Source organism: Lissotriton vulgaris, chromosome 2_2, assembly GCF_964263255.1.
Source record: "Lissotriton vulgaris chromosome 2_2, aLisVul1.2, whole genome shotgun sequence".
Taxonomy (NCBI): Eukaryota; Metazoa; Chordata; class Amphibia; order Caudata; family Salamandridae; genus Lissotriton; species Lissotriton vulgaris.
The window spans coordinates 301,878,450-301,890,779 of record NC_141688.1 but is presented as its reverse complement, the minus strand read 5'-3'; the positions used below and the strand labels follow the sequence as shown (position 1 = coordinate 301,890,779).

Below are 12,330 nucleotides of genomic sequence, written 5' to 3'. Positions count from 1 at the left end.
AACACCTTCTACAAAAGAAAAAGGGAGAAGGTCCAGAGCTAGCATTTTAGCCAGCTTAGTGTTATACAGACGCGTCAGTGGGTGGTTGCGTTCATATTGCGCTTCTGTAAACAGCATCTTTTTAATGTTGCCCTGAACCAAGCATTTACGGGATGATGATGATGATGATATCTTCGACCAAGTTACGCTCGGTGATGAACTTTTTCGCATTGGTGTCTCACTCTCTCCCACACTCTTAGTGTGTGCTGCTGACAGGGGTTCTGGGTGTAAGTGAAGTGTTTGACACGTCTTCTTCCTCCTCGTCATCATCAGATGAAACAGCATTACGTGCAATTCGGGCTTCCTTGATCGCCTGTAGGTGCGCAAACCATTTGACAGCGTGCTTTCTTTCAAGATGACCTCTCTGGCCTCCGGTACCATAGTTGGAACCAAACTTACCACGACTAACTGCCAACTTACAAATGCTACAAATGGCAAAGTTTTCCTTTTTTGGGCAAACACTAAAGAAGTCCCAAACTGCGGACTTGAAATGTCTTTGGGGGCCGGAGGAGGTGGCGATACTGGTGGTGGTGGTCCTACTGCTAATGCCAGATGAAGTGGAGGATGTGGATTACCGATCTTCAGTACGTTTTGCACTTTCACCACCACTAATTGAGGTCGAGGTGGATGGAGGTCCCTTCTGGCGAGCAAGAAATATGGAAGCGGTAGGTGTTGGTGTACTAGTTAACTCCAATGATTGTGGTCTTTCTTCCATTGCCTCCTCGTCGACATCATCACGCTCAGCAGCTTCTCGGGCTAGGGTCAAAATGTCTTTTTGCTGCATGCCCGCTGGGGCTGCAGTGATCTTTATGATGACTACGTCGTCGTCGTGAGAGTCTTCATCAGCAGGAGTATCCGCCACTTCTGGTTGAGCCTCATCATACTCCATAACTATGAGTCTTTCGACGACCTTCCTTTTACGCTTAAGTACCTTTGTCAGATCATGGTGTGCCTCACTCTCAGACGGCTGTGGTGGTTCCCAATTTTCATCCAGTTCATCAGAAGGAGGTGGGCTTGAAGAAGATGTAGACACCCCCCTTGATCTTTTCCTTGCTAGGGATGTGGAAGACAATGAATGATCATCAGGAGGAGTGGTTTCCTCAAATGATACCTCGGCTTGATTGTCGATTTCCTGATTTGCCCCTACTTCGGGAGGAACAACTATTGTGGGCACTTGTGACCCTCCATGCACCTCTGCTTGCGCATCTCCTTGCACTGCCTCTCCTTCCACATGTACTTGGGCTTCTACTTGCACATGTGGTTGTTGTTGCGGCTGTGGTTGTTCAACACTCGTCAGATGAGTTACAACAACCTGTGTTGATTCAGAGACATTGCTGCTACTTTCTTGTGATGAGCCAACATCACTGGTCGATGGTGATTGAAGAAGTACACTGACTGCCTCTGCAGCACTCAAGGGCTTGGACTTAAGTTGGCGTGGTGGTGGTGGTGGCGGCGGCACTGAGCCCAATGGAGCGGGGGTGCTGGTCCCAGCTTGGTCCCCAGCAGATCCTGCTGCTGCTGCAGGCGTACTTTTTTTTTACTCCCAAAAAACGCGGCGGCCGGCACACCAGCCTCCTTGGTAACTTGCTTCTTCTGCTCCTTACTGGCAACTTTCTTGCTAGAGGAGCTACGGGGAACTCTTTTTGGGGCCATCTTCTTCAGAGCAGGTCAGAACAGCAGGCCGTAGTTGCACGAGTTGCAGAGTTGTCTGTAGCCAGACGTGACGTCGCGTGACGTTATGCTGCACACACACACCGCTGCAGGACTTCTTCCTGGCACTGGTGGTTCTCTTGAGTCTTGTGCACCTAAAAGCAATGGAAGACAGAGGAACATCAGTTCAGTTATACACCCCCAAAAAATCGAAAAATCACAGAAGAATCAGCACAATCCCAAACCATCCAGGCACTCCATGATGTTTAAATTCAAGACACCCCACAGAAAGACTAGGCCCATGCAACACTCACTACCCCTGGGCATAAAGGTTGAAAACTAGGCAAAATGGTTGCAGGCCTAACAACACTGACTGCATTCAAAATGGCCACTTGCCTCCCAGCACATGGCCTGCCTGTACCAGCACTCAAAATGGCCCACACCCACATGGCCTGTCCCCATAAACACCCCAAAAAATCGAAAAATCAGCACAAAACCAAACCATCCAGGCCCTTCATGATGTTTAAATTCAAGACACCCCACAGAAAGACTAGGCCCATGCAACACTCACTACCCCTGGTGAAAAGGCCACATCAACAGGCCAAAAAAACGAAAATCACAGAAAAAATCAGCACAATCACAAACCATCCAGGCCCTCCATGATGTTTAAATTCAAGACACCCCACAGAAAGACTAGGCCCATGCAACACTCACTACCCCTGGTGAAAAGGCCACAACAACAGGCCAAAAAAACGAAAATCACAGAAAAATCAGCACAATCCCAAGCCATCCAGCCCCTCCATGATGTTTAAATTCAAGACACCCCACAGAAAGACTATGCCCATGCAACACTCACTATCCCTGGGCATAAAGGTTGAAAACTAGGCAAAATGGTTGCAGGCCTAACAACACTGACTGCATTCAAAATGGCCACTTGCCTCCCAGCACATGGCCTGCCTGTACCAGCACTCAAAATGGCCCCCACCCACATGGCCTGTCCCCATGAACACCCCAAAAAATCAAAAAACACAGAAAAATCAGCACAATCCCAAACCATCCAGGCCCTCCATGATGTTTAAATTCAAGACACCCCACAGAAAGACTAGGCCCATGCAACACTCACTACCCCTGGTGAAAAGGCCACAACAACAGGCCAAAAAAACAAAAATCACAGAAAAATCAGCACAATCACAAACCATCCTGGCCCGGAATGATGTTTAAATTCAAGACACCCCACAGAAAGACTAGGCCCATGCAACACTCACTACCCCTGGTGAACAGGCCCAAACAACAGTCCAAAAAAACGAAAATCACAGAAAAATCAGCACAATCCCAAGCCATCCAGCCCCTCCATGATGTTTAAATTCAAGACACCCCACAGAAAGACTAGGCCCATGCAACACTCACTACCCCTGGGCATAAAGGTTGAAAACTAGGCAAAATGGTTGCAGGCCTAACAACACTGACTGCATTCAAAATGGCCACTTGCCTCCCAGCACATGGCCTGCCTGTACCAGCACACAAAATGGTCCAGACCCACATGGCCTGTCCCCATGAACACCCCAAAAAATCGAAAAACACAGAAAAATCTGCACAATCCCAAACCATCCAGGCCCTCCATGATGTTTAAATGCAAGACACCCCACAGAAAGACTAGGCCCATGCAACACTAACTACCCCTGGTGAAAAGGCCACAACAACAGGCCAAAAAAACGAAAATCACAGAAAAATCAGCATAATCACAAACCATCCAGGCCCTCCATGATGTTTAAATTCAAGACACCCCACAGAAAGACTTGGCCCATGCAACACTCACTACCCCTGGTGAAAAGGCCACAACAACAGGCCAAAAAAACGAAAATCACAGAAAAATCAGCACAATCCCAAGCCATCCAGCCCCTCCATGATGTTTAAATTCAAGACACCCCCACAGAAAGACTAGGCCCATGCAACAGTCACTACCCCTGGGCATAAAGGTTGAAAACTAGGCAAAATGGTTGCAGGCCTAACAACACTGACTGCATTCAAAATGGCCACTTGCCTCCCAGCACAGGGCCTGCATGTACCAGCACTCAAAATGGCCCCCACCCACATGCCCTGTCCCCATGAACACCCCAAAAAATCGAAAAACACAGAAAAATCAGCACAATCACAAACCATCCAGGCCCTCCATGATGTTTAAATTCAAGACACCCCACAGAAAGACTAGGCCCATGCAACACTCACTACACCTGGTGAAAAGGCCACAACAACAGACCAAAGAAACGAAAATCACTTAAAAATCAGCACAATCCCAAGCCATTCAGCCCCTCCATGATTTTTAAATTCAAAACACCCCACATAAAGACTCAGTGCACCCACCACTGAGTACCCCTGGGCAAAAGGCCCCAAAACAGCCCAAAAATCGAAAATTCCAAAATTGTAGTTGCAGCAACTGTAATGCCCAAACAAACTTACTTGTGAAATTTCTAATCCAAAAGTGATCCAAAGAAAGTCAAAAAGGCCTCAAATCCAAATATCCAGCAGCATCCACAAAAAGTAATCCTTTCAGCTCCAGATCCAAATGAAAAGTGACCAGGAGATGGACAAAGCACTGGGAGGACAGGAACAGGAAGTTGAAGACTGTGGGGCACTTCCTTCCTCCCACTCCCCCTCCCCAAAATGGACTCCTCGCAAAAAAAGTGCAGGCAAATGTCAACCTGAGGAGTTATTCAGATAAAAATCATCATTTCCAGAAGGTTTATGCTGCTTGCTGGTGGATTTCTGTGCAGAATTGCAAATTTTCTATTTTCGCGAGTGTGAGATTGTTGCTGCTCGCCGCATCTACAAGCTTGCAATTGCGAAGTCCCGCGATACGTGATCACGGCGTACTCGCGTTGACAAACTCTCGCTGTGCAAGTTGGCAAGCTGCGATTACGTAATCGCGCTCGCCAAATTCCCGCGGGATCCCGCAGCAAGATCTAAAATGGCGCAGCACTCGCAAAATATCGAGAAAAACAACTCGGCAAACGCTGAATGACGGTAAGTAAACGCCGCGCGTTGCAAAATTGTATCACCAAGAAAAAAAAAAACGCTGCGTGCAAATTTGCGGATTTCCGGTAAAGTCGCGAGCGTTCGCGGATAGCGAATTTACCGAAAATCCGCAAAATCCTCGAGCGTAACGGATTTTCCGCCCATGCTTATTTGTAATGAATGCGTCGACAACATACACAAGGAAAATTTGGTTTTTTACCTGCAATGACCCTAAACTTTGTTAATTCCTTTTCAAAATTTTCAGTATTAAAATTTCCAACATTTTCTAACACATTTCCTTCTATACCTATATCAGTTTCTGCATTGTCTTCATCTGGACCAAAATAACTTACCTCAATTTCTGCACAAATCTTCTTAACATCTAATTCACATCCATGCAAAAGAGCACTATTTAACTGTTTAAGTTTAAGTGCTGGACGTTTTGCATAATACAACTTTCTCACTAATTTTCTCATTTCGTATGATGCACTGCTAACATCCTGAAGTGATGAAACACACTCTGGCATATTTTTTTAGAAAGACAAGCCAGATAATGGCCTTGGAGACCTATTTTTTCTCGCACTCTGCAATGGTCTAATTCTTGCAACATTACAATTTTTTTTAAGACTTTCCTTAGTGTACTTACGTAAGAAATTGCGAAAGAAATCAATTGAATCCTGTCGTACACTGCAAATGCTACTACAATTCCAACTGTAAACAGGAACATTAGGACGCCCCTCTAAAACCTCTCCAGCTATCACCTCTTCTGCATTTCTAACCACAATTTTCTCTTTCTCAATAGCAGAACCATCCTTCACGTCATATGCTCGACCACTGGTGTCAACTGCATGCAACAAATCGTTACTTTTTAAGTAACTCTCTTCATTAAAAAATGGCTCAGAAGTTGAAGTATGCATCCATTTCCCAGAAAACACTTTACAAAAATTTCTTCTATTTATGTGTCTCTTCCATTTACTCTTAGCTTTTAAAACTCTGATTGCCTTATTTAGTGTATTTATTCTATTAAATACTAAAATAAATAATTTTCTTTTTGTCTCAAACGCGCGCTCTACAACATCCTCTATATATTTTTTCTTCTTATAAAAAGCAGATTTTCTTTTAGAAACTTTTTCCTTTTTTAATAAATTCGAAACTACTCTGTTATAAAACATACGCTTCCTGATTTCCGTAAACTGATTCGTACGTCTTTTCCTGTACATATTTTCCTCTCTGCTGATTTGAGAAACATTTTGCTTTTTTCTAGCATTTCTCCTTGTAGATACTGATAACTGTTTTTCCTTTTGAAGATTATCCTTTGCATTTTTCCTTTGACATAATCTTTTTAAGAAATCCTTGCTTTTCTTACCAGGAGCACTCTTCTTTTTATCCGTCCTTTGTTGTTTTGATAATTCTTCTAATTCTTTCCTCTTCAAATGGTATGTCGTTTTTCATTTCTGGTTGGCATACTAATTTATGTTTCTGATAAAAATGTCAATCTGTAAAGAACAAAGATAACAAATATTATAGACCGTTACTAGCATATAACATACAAATTATAACCACAGGTTCATTTTATAAGTAGAATAAAGACAAAGAAACAGTCTCTGAACAGAGTAGGAAATCCTGTAGTGAATGTTGGTTCTAAATTTATGACAGTCCATAGCTGTGTCCACATTATAGACGTATTTTCTGATTCTAATTTTTAAGGCATGCAAACAGTACACTGTTTTTCAAGAACTGTCGGTGATCCTAGTGCTTTTAATTTATTTTTTTTACTATAATCTCTTATACACTTCATGAGAACATGTATTGTCACTCTCATAAAGCAGATCAACGACGAATAGTACAAAAAAACTGCCTTCAAGAATGCTTTAGTATCAAAAATAATTTTATTTATTTAAAAGTTCATATTCTAAAAGGACTTGCAGCATTATTTCATCGGGTACTTCTTCAGGATCAACATTCTCATCCTCCAAACTCTGCTCTTCCCCTTCCACCATCTCTAAATAGGCACTGTCCAATGTATTATCCATAAAGTCCTCATTTTCAGTATCATTTTCCTCCTCAAAAACTCCATCTAGTAATTCCTCCACTAGTTCATTAGCAATTTCAACATTTTATTTACTTTTCTCAGAATAATTCTCCATTTTTGTAATCTTTTTTGTGTCTTCTGTATCCCTTTAAAAAAATATAAAGACTAAATTATATTTGTTTCATCAATAGATAACTTAAAACTACCTTTACTAATTTTTAAACTACATACATTTTTATACTTTGTAACTCATTAAGTACATATATTAACCCCTTCCATGCTGGTGACGAACCCCAGCCGTCATGCACTACAGTGCTCGTGTGCTGATGACGGCTGGGGTTCGTCATGGCCCGCCCGTGTTCTGCCGGCGGCCGCACACGGGGAAAATCGCGGCCGCACGGAAGGGGTTAAGATAGCACCTACCTCTTGTTTGAAAATAAATTGACACTATGAGCCTAGACATTAACACTGTTCCTTTTTTTTCATTAAATAATTACTGCTGTAAAAAGACATCTTACTGTAAAAAAAAATTTCAGATTTTCTGGATATCACAACTATTGATATACTTTATAATTGATTTTTAGGGATCCATTTTCTGAGTTCACCACTACAAACTGCTATTCAAACTATATACAGTCTGAAGGGGGGGCTCACATTGTACAAACCATAACATTCACTTAACAGATTACTACTTCCCACAGAGACAGTTGCTTTTATGTTTCAACAGCATACTCAGCATGTGAATTTCATAGCATGTACAAAATTTCATGCTAACCATGAGGAAGCACATCATAATAAAGCTCTGCAAATGTATGTAAAACGGTGCACACAGATAGTACAGTCACAGATATGCAGAAAATATGCCCATCACACCAAGAGCCATATCATAATACACCTCTGTAAATGAAGAAAAAAGATTGCCAAAGATAATACAGCATGAGTTAGAGAAATAATGAAGACTTAGCAAGAATTATTCCATGGAAACAGCAAAGAATTATAGTCAAAGGATAGATAAACCAGAACTGCATCGAAAAGAACACATGGACCAGGATCATAAAAAGATAGTGTCAACAGACAGTGGATAAGTATCTCAAAATACATATCTAGTGCAAGCAGATACAGCAAGGCAAAAATAGAAGATAAAATCATGTACCAAACCGAAACTTTGCAAATATTCTAAAAGATCTTGCTTATTATTTTAATCTGCACCCAAAAAAATTGCCTTTCAAAAATACCAGCTCACCTGAAAAAAAGAATGTGATTGCTGAAAATTCGATAACGTGGAATACAGGTTGTTGCTGTTCAGCACCAAACACTATAAAAAATAGAAATACTTAAATGTAATTAACATATTACAGACATATTTATTACACAACATACACCCATTGTAGCAAACAACAAGCCTAACAGATAAATTCCCTAAGATTCTCTACCATTAGATATCCTAATGCCTAACTAAGTTCAATAATTGTTTTTTCACCACATCAAATAACTAAATAATAAATAAAATATTAAATATAGAGTAGAAAAGAGACACAGGACAGGAGAGATACAGACTACAAGAGACAGAGAGACAGTAGCAGGGAGAGGAACATGCAGAGACAGACCAGCATTCTAAGCACAAATTGAGAGATAGAAAAATAACAGGAGCAGAGAAAAGTCAAGAAAGAGAAGGATGGTACATTAAAGTAAAAGATGAACACAGAAAGGGAGTCACAGAGTATAAATAACAGACAGAGCACAAAGGAGACAAAAGGCAGGAGGCACAGGGACAGAGAAGACAGCAGGCAAACAGTACAATAGGAAGAGATAGAGCAGAAGGAACACAGAGATGGACAAGCAGAGCAGAAGAGAGAGAAAGATGGAGAGAAGAAGAGTGAATAGGAGGGAGAGAGATATACACCACCATACAGACAATGTAGGAGGAAGACAGAGAACAGGAGACAGAGAAAGATACAAAACGAGCACGAGAAGGAGAGAGATATCACAAGGGAGAGTGAAGGTAAGAGTGGTTTCAGGCCAGAAAAGAAAAGAATGACAGAAATGAAAAAAATATAGTAAAAAGCACAACAAAGACAGAGAGAGCAAGAGAAAAAGAAAGAATAGGACACAGAGTGAGGGAGAACAAGTACTGCATAGAGAGAAAATGTATGAGAGACATTTTAGAAACAGAGGATAGCCAACATGGAGAAAAACTGCACAGTAGACAGAGATACAGAGGGCAAGCCAGACACACTAAAATATATGAAGAAAGCAGCACAAAAACTATGTTGAGAAAAGGAAAACAGCAACACAGATATATGTATACGGACTCCACTAACTTAGTGCAAGAACGTATCTGTTGCAGGAACTTCTGCATAACCTCATACTCACAACTCTTTGTTTCCCTTTAGCCCCAACCCTTTCCCCTCTGACCTCTCACCCACCAGTGAAGCTCTTGGCCACAAACCACACTGTAAATTTTGCCCTCCATATTTTTGCATGTAGGTATGGTACAACACGTAACATCATACCTACAGCAACTGAGTACTAATACCTTTGACACAGATTCATAGCTGCACAAGTTAAGTAAACAGTCTGCCTACGCCAGGGCTCAAAAGTGGAGCCCGATAGACAGCAAGCCTACCTTTAAGAAACTGCCTGTGCTGAGACCCGAAGAGACCCGGCCAACTTAAATCCCTGAAACTATCTTAATGTCTCCTCTCTCTTTAAACCTTCACATTTCACTTTCAAACCACGTTTGCTTTCCATGACACATGCTTTTTTTTCAGTGTTCCACATTCAACGCCTAGACACTTTTCCCTTTTTAGTATCCGAAGCCACAACTGCAACATGGCTAATGCACAAATTAATTAGTTTTTTCAGTGTTCAAATTCTATACATTTCTTCACATGAATAGATACGAGCGGCTCAGTACCTCCTACAGTCATAAAACCAAGTCGTTCCCTTTCACTTACAAATGCCTTGGAGACGGCAAAAAAATGTCGGGCAGATTTACAAGCCCCTTACGCCACTTTAGCGTCACTTTTAACATGGGACAAGTGAAGCAAAAGTGCCGCACGGAGCATGTTATTCTGCCCCTATATCTGTATACAGATGAGTGTACTGAAACATGTAATTAGTCGTTCACATCCAGGCACTTTCAATTACATTACTTATTTAACTAGAAGCGCTGTAATGTTGCATGTCTTTTCAAAGATACACCAGTGCCTGCTATAATGCAGACTTTTTCCTTATTCTTCAACAGTGGTTATTTTTTTTTCTTGTAATGAGAATTATTATGAGTTTTTAAACGACAAAGCTTACGCGGTAATAGTCACTCTGCATATGCTTCCCTGTAAGAATGTAGTTTATCCACCCCTGCATGGGAACCTTGATGTTTCCATCTGGCCGCGAATTCCGGCCTTGAATTCAAAGTTGAATCACAAGACATGAACAAGAGCCTTATTGTCACAAAAACAAGTTGCCCTACCATCTGTTCACAAACATATCTCTTTCACTTATCTAATATTCACAGAGAAGTGCATTCCTTATAAAATAGTGACCTTCCTATACAATTTGCTGAGGTGACTCCCATAATCTTTAACGCATCCTCCACTTCAGGGCAGGCCTATTTTTTTTATAACTACTAAGCAATGGTTTAGTGACTTCTTTGCCAGAAATTATTTGAAGTCATTCTGCTACTCTTCACTCCATAGTCGCCGACCTATTTTTCTGGACTTCCTGTTCTACTACCAGTGCCTGCTGCTTTTGTGTTCCTATTTTGCTTATTAGAAAGTGGATGTCCGTCCTGTCTTCGCAAACGAGCCGGAGCACTTAGAACTATTTTGCCAGAGGATGCTGGAATACTATGGCATCCTGCTCCTTGCGACTTTGAGTGCATCATATGCATTATCATTTCGATTTTCCTATTTCACCTGTGTGCAGCCTGTATTTCATTGCCTGAACTGTGATTTCATGTGGGCCCTGGACTTTTGTCTCTGCAATTTGGTATCTCCTGAAGTGAATTACAATCATCTCATGAATCCGTTAATTGATCATGAACAGCTTTGTTCCGACGGAGGGATTATGGCCTTTGCAGCGATACATGGAGTTCTGGGTCATTGGAATATATTCGCAGCGGCGCAAGATTTTTTGGCACACAGCGATATTGAAAACCCACCGAGTTGTCCTCTGATGGTACTAGAGGCTCCGGTAATTCAAGAGCATGTATGTTCTTTTCCTCTTTTCAATTGGATGGCTGACATGTTTTCGGATGATAACAGTGACTTCATTTTAGAAGCGGTTGCTGCTTATTTCGCCTACTCAGTTGTTGGATGACTCTTATGCAGGCCATTGACGTCTACATTTTTTTCCCTCCCTATCTTTTTCATGTTTTCTTGGACTTCTTTTTTATATGAACAGACCTATTGGCTTTACTAACAGTGGACATTACAATTTCGTACTGGTCAGATTTTCGTGCTTTATGTGGACTAAATCTTTTTTCCTCACCTACTCGATTTCAAACTAAACTTTTTATTGAACTCTAATTTCAACAATTCAGTTGCATATCATATCTTATCTTCTTTGAAACGTACTCGGAGCAAAGCAGGGTAATATATGCTACATGTGCCCTGATTAATGTGTAAAGTTAGCATGAGTTTTTTATAAGTTTAAACACCATTTTCCCTTTCAGCTGCTTATTTGCGCCTCACACACCTCTGCTGCTTTAGTTTTCCATGTACTGAAATATTTTCAATTCATACGAGAAAAATATGTTCTTACACTAATATTAGCCTTACTTTTCGAGCTGTATCTCAGATGGAGTACTGAAACCTTCAAAAGATATGTCAATACAGTAGTTCTTCTCAAGACTGATTTTCGAACGTTCCAACAGATAGCATACATGCAGCTCCAGCCAACTTGTCACTTTTGGTGCCTTTTTTTTACTTACACAATAGCATAACACAAAGTTGATAGTGCTTCGCATGCAGAGAGCTGATTGTTAATGAGCTGATGTCTAACCACTAGCATTTTCATGTATTGTTGCTAAACTTAAAGTCAAGACACCTTCTTAGATTTATTAAAATGTAATATACTTCCTCAGAACGGTGTAGAATAAATTTTGCTAAACCGTATTCATTTTACATCATACTATGCTTGCACCATTTGTATTCTATGGACTAGTGACTATGCTGACTATGCTGATTACTTTGTTTCTTACAATATCTGTACTCGTATTAGATAAGAAACTTCCCTTGAAATCAGTGCATTACTGAATAAACATTTCAAATATACACATTTTCTCTTTTAATCCATATTCTGAACTGAAATGATTGTATACTGAAAGAGTATTCATGTGTTCCACGTAACCTCAGCTGTACTAAGTTCATGTTTTCTTTTGTCAACCTGAGTTACTCATACTAGAACCCGCAGGCCTATGACGGCCCGTCAAGCCTTTCTTAGCGGGTCGCGGACCATGCAAACAATCGTACCTCTGGTAAGAAAATAATTTATTACTGTTACCAAGCACCGCCACAGTTCTGCTTCACTCACAGTGTTAATCACTGCTCCCCCGCTTCTACAGACCAGACGATATGTCGTATTTCACTACTTAC

The 12,330-nt window shown here is 41.2% G+C and overlaps 1 long non-coding RNA gene across 1 annotated transcript in view; it reads right to left on the bottom strand.

Moving 5' to 3' along the window:
• Positions 1-6,067: 6,067 nt before the first annotated feature.
• The window catches only part of LOC147729352 (uncharacterized), a 45,821-nt gene continuing 39,558 nt past the window's right edge, over positions 6,068-12,330 (bottom strand). The window contains exons 2-3 of the long non-coding RNA XR_015309216.1: positions 7,977-8,048; positions 6,068-6,197 (exon numbers count right to left, since the gene is read on the bottom strand). This is a non-coding gene — a long non-coding RNA (uncharacterized LOC147729352). The remainder of the gene's footprint in view (positions 6,198-7,976; positions 8,049-12,330) is intronic.